Raw genomic sequence first — 4,771 nt, forward strand, 5'->3', positions numbered from 1 at the left:
GGGAATTGAAAAAACCCAAAAGACTAATGAGGCACCAGTGAAGAAGGTGATCTGTCAAAAGAAATTGTTGTACAGATCAGTTAAATCCAGACTGAATTAAGATGCATTTTTTTGCACTTTATCACAAACACATCTTCTACACTGGCTGCTTTTGTTCATGTCACAGCTGCAGGTTACAGCTGTGTGTGCACACATAGCATATGTGTCCCTGGCATAAGAAAAGCCAGATAAAAACAGGACCTCAGTTCTCCAAACTTGCCTTATGATTGTGTTTTTTTTTAAGAAGAGTTTAAATGTTGTTTTTAACCACAGAAATCAGATACCAAGAAAACTTTCATCTTATTCCTGCAAAATCAAAATGGAGCTTCTAAGTCACAGCGCAGCGTGGGAACAAGTGCCTTTCATGCTCGCTGGAGGAAGTTATTTCGTAACGTGAATTTCGTTGGTGTTTCTCCTGCCAAGGTGTCCAGACCTTCATGACTAAGAGTTGCCCCTGTTTGCACACCTACCTGCTCCCTGCAGCCGCGCTCAGTGAAACCACCAGCACATGCTTGACCTACACATGAGGCCTCGTGCCACGTTTCAGGAGTGAAGGTGAGGGGACTTGGAGAGCAGCAGCTCCTGGCATGACCATGTCGTGTCAGGACATTGGAGCAAGGTGTGCCACTCCTCTGATTGTGTCATGACATCGTGTTCTGACAGCATTTCCAGAGCTAGTGCTGCATCTGCAGAATAAACCGGGTCCTGACACACAGAACTGGATTTCAGCCGCTTGTTTATTCAGTATTTCCCACTCAGATTTAGGGTCAGATTAGGTTCCAAGCACACCAAAACCCCAGTACTTGTTTCTTGAGATTTTTGTCACAAATTGACAGGAATCTCAGTACAGTTTTTCGCTTTCTTTGCAATTTCCATCATCTATGCCCTCCCCACATAGCTGCTGTTCTTGAATGGAGGGGTGGATGACAAAATGAGATGTTCTCCTAATTTCTGCTCTGCCACCAGGTGACCTAGTGCTGGCTTGAAACCCAGGAGCTGAGCTGTGGAAAATCCCTGCCTCTTGCACTGAAACTGAAAGCACCTGGATTTGAGACCTTTGTGCCTAAACACAAAGCTTACTGAAAATATTTTGCACCAAAAGACAGAAAAGGTAACCAAAGTCAACAGGGGAAAGGAAAGAGGGAGAGATGATACAATGGAAAGAGGAGGTGCAAACTTCCTGCTGTCTCCCCAAGCAGGGGCTGTTACCTCATCTGTTATGCTGTCCCTGCCTTCAGAAAGTCCAGCTCCAAATCATGTCTCAACTCTGGGAAACCCCACCAGGTATAAACAACAGCTTCAGCATTGCTGAGCGTGGCTTTGCTCTTGAAGACAGAGCCCTGGAGCAGGCCTGGGGGAAGCTGTCTCAGCAGACAGCCCTTGGCAAGCTTTCCTCACCTGTCATACCCACTTGTGCTCATGGCTGGATGGCCTGAGGGACTTGACCCCTCGGGAGCTATGGTCTGGCCCTTCTGCTGGGCTGGAATGAAAGGTCCATGCAAAGGCCTCCAGGAGGGAGAGGGGGCTGCCAGGAGCCTTCACAGGGGGACAGACAGTGATGTCCCCTGTGAGGATGCTGTGAGAGAGAACCGGAGGTGCACGTCTATCCCAAAATACACAACAGCTGGCTCTGGGGAGGGTGGCACAGACCCCCAGGCAAAGAGTGTTTGGTGGCTGCCCGGCAGTCCCCTGTTGTGGCTGACAGCCATGATGCATGTGTCAGGCAAGAGACCTTCCACATCTGCTCAGGATCCACCCCCAGGAGGTGTCCCCTGTGTCTTGGCTGCGACCCTGGCAGCAGGGACACCGCGGCGCGGCAGCTCTTGCTGGCCCTGAGGTGGGTCCTTGGGCTGTGGGACCCTTCCCTTGCTCCCTGCTGGGCCCAAGGACCCAGCTTTGAAGCTGAAGTCACACACCCCAAATCCCACAGCACGTCTCATCCAGCTGCTGGGTTCACTGAAGGCCAACATCTCCTAAATGCGACGGCTGCAAACCGGGGTGGGCAGGGCTTCTCCACCCTGCCTGGATGGGGTCCCTTTTCAGCTATCCCAGTGTTGCAGCAGTAGAGAGCAGGGTCCCACCAGCTGGGAAAGGGGGTGCTCCCAGCCCTGCACCCCCATCCAGAAGGAGCCCTTGCCTGGGGTGCGGCGCCGAGCAGCGCTGCTGGGCTTGGTGGGGCCACCAGGGCCCTGCAACCGGGTGGAGCTGGGTTGCACTCCTGTAGCACAGCACCTGCTGCACGCAGGGCAGGGGCATGTTTTGCACAAAAGAAGAACCCACTTCCTTTCTTCCGCACTGCAAAAAGAAAAATAAAATCAGGCAGTGAGCATTGTTTTCCCTCCTCCTCATTCCCAAGTCCCTGGGTGCGGCTGTCACCTGGACCTTTGGGCTCCTCTGCCTGTTTTTGAGGTTGGTGATGCCACTTGGGGCATCTCCTTCCTCTGGGTCCCCAGGACACGCTCTGTGCCTGCTCCTGGGGAAGGACCTCACGTTCCTCTTAGGGGCTGAGCCCCCCTAGACCCCTCTTTATCCAGTACTCCCTCCAGCATGACAATGCCTTCCCACTCTTACCAGCTCCCAGGACTCACATTTGCGGCAGGGCCGGCACTGCTGGGTTATCCACACGTAATTCCCCCTCTGGGGTCTGAAGCTCTGTTTTTAGCACCAGGGTGAGCGCAGAGCCCAAGGGACAGGAGGGATTGTACGGGGGGTGTTTGACTCTGCTGAGAAAGTCCCGGGTGTGAATTCACACCAAAAACCACCCTGCCCATCATTGCTGGGCACTGGTGACGGCAACTGGCCCGAGGCGCTGCAGACACCGGGTAGGCAGTGGCATTTTGCCTGGCTTCACATCCCAGATTTATTGCCTCGGTGGTGTAAAAGTCTCATGCAAGGGAGAGTAAGAAGGGTGGGCAGGAGCCGTTTGTAGGCAAAGCATCAGCTTTTCCAACATCCATGCTACTTTGACCCTGGACTGCAGGGTGGTCGGTACTTGCTTCAGCCACCGCCGGACTGGGTGCAGTGCATTAGGCAGGTCCTGGATCTGCTCGCTGGTGTGGGCACAGGGCTTCTGTTGGGATAACACTTCTTTAATGTTAAATCCATTGGGTATTTTCATCATCATGTTGATGAACATCTGAGCCTTACGTGTTTGTTAGGCTTTACTCCTGACAGATGTGTACATAGAAATACCCTATCTTACGAAGGAATATCCTTAATGATTTACTGAGCAGTTATTGTCTTATTAGCAGACCTCTCCTTTCATGTGATATAAATCCCCCGAGCCAGAAAATTATCTCCACTAGCTGATGGTTGTTAGAAATTTTTCACTATTACTCTTGCTAGGTACCTCCAACTTGTAATTCATGGCAATATCATTCACTATGTAATTTCTATACAAGTGACTCACCGTACAGGAGTACACAGATTAGTACTGAGTTCAATGCCACTGGGTTGTAGAACACAATGAACATTCTGCAATTAAAGAATTTGTTGAGCTTTACTAGCTTGGAGGGAAACTTAAGTTTAGCTTAACTGTAAACTTAACTTTGGCATTTCTTTGCCTTAGGATTTTTCAATAGCACCCTGGATGTCCCGTAATGGGAATTTCCTAGTTTATTAGGAGTTTTTAGGAGGGGAAAAAAAAATAAAACAAGCAAGCAAGACTGTCACCACCACCACCAAAAAACCCCATAAACCTCTTGGGATTTCAAAACCCCAGTGTTCTCCAGTAAATAGCTGCTGTGGGGAAGGCCGTCCTGCCAGCCACAGGGCAGGCTGCGCTTCTGCAAACATTTTGGGAAGTGCCGGGAGGAAAGCCAAGTCGTCTCCCCCCATGGCAGGTTGCCCACACCCCGCTCCTCATCTCCAGCAGCGCCGTGCCACTGTCAGGGCTGCTGTGCTCGTGGTGGGTTTCTGGCCATGCCAGGGAAGGAATCAGAGCTCTCCACTGCCCAGCTCTCTGCAGGGACAGAACCTGCCCCTAGAGCTCCAGCTGGGACGGGTGGCTTTGCCCCACATCTAGCACCACACCACGTATCATCCTAATAATGAAGATATTTTCCCACTAAGGGCAAATTGCCTCAGTCCACTCGGGTTAGCCTCTGCCTCAAGGAGCTGTGCCTGGTGGTCTCTTCGTGTGTGTATGGAGGGCAAATCTGGGCTTCCCCACAGCCTGGGGAGAGGGCATGCACAGAGTGGCTTGCACAGGGCACAGGCACAATTAGCTCCACGGGAGAGTTTTTTTTTCCAGCTTTTATTAGCAAAGGTGCCACAGGCTGGTGCTGCTGTGGCCATCCATGCCTTTGCCATTGGGGTGAACCCTCCGGGCTGCATGTGGAGCAGAGCTGAGGCTGCCTGCGCTGCTCGGTTGCAGTTTGCATCCTTGTAGAGATTGTCAGAGTAAAACCCAAAGTCGGCTGAGATGTCAGGAGTGATTGCCGCGCAGGTACAGTCATTTTTAACTTCTCCAGCACAGTCACTACTAAGAATGAACCCCGCTGCAGCAAGATGCCTCTCACACACCGAAAAAAAGAAAGAAAATCACCCAGAAAAAAAAAAATAATCACGTGTTTTTACTAACTCTAAGGGAAAAAAAAAAAAAAAAAGGAGAGAAAAAGAAAAAAGATAAATCCAACCCCCCAGACTTCGGGGTGATTTTATAACGTGAGCGAATCGCAAGAGGCGCTCACAAGACCGGGGGGAGCCCGAGACCCGGGAGGCTCCGTGACTG

Source organism: Chaetura pelagica, unplaced genomic scaffold (genome assembly GCF_000747805.2).
Source record: "Chaetura pelagica isolate M959 unplaced genomic scaffold, ChaPel_1.0 scaffold29, whole genome shotgun sequence".
Classification (NCBI taxonomy): Eukaryota; Metazoa; Chordata; class Aves; order Apodiformes; family Apodidae; genus Chaetura; species Chaetura pelagica.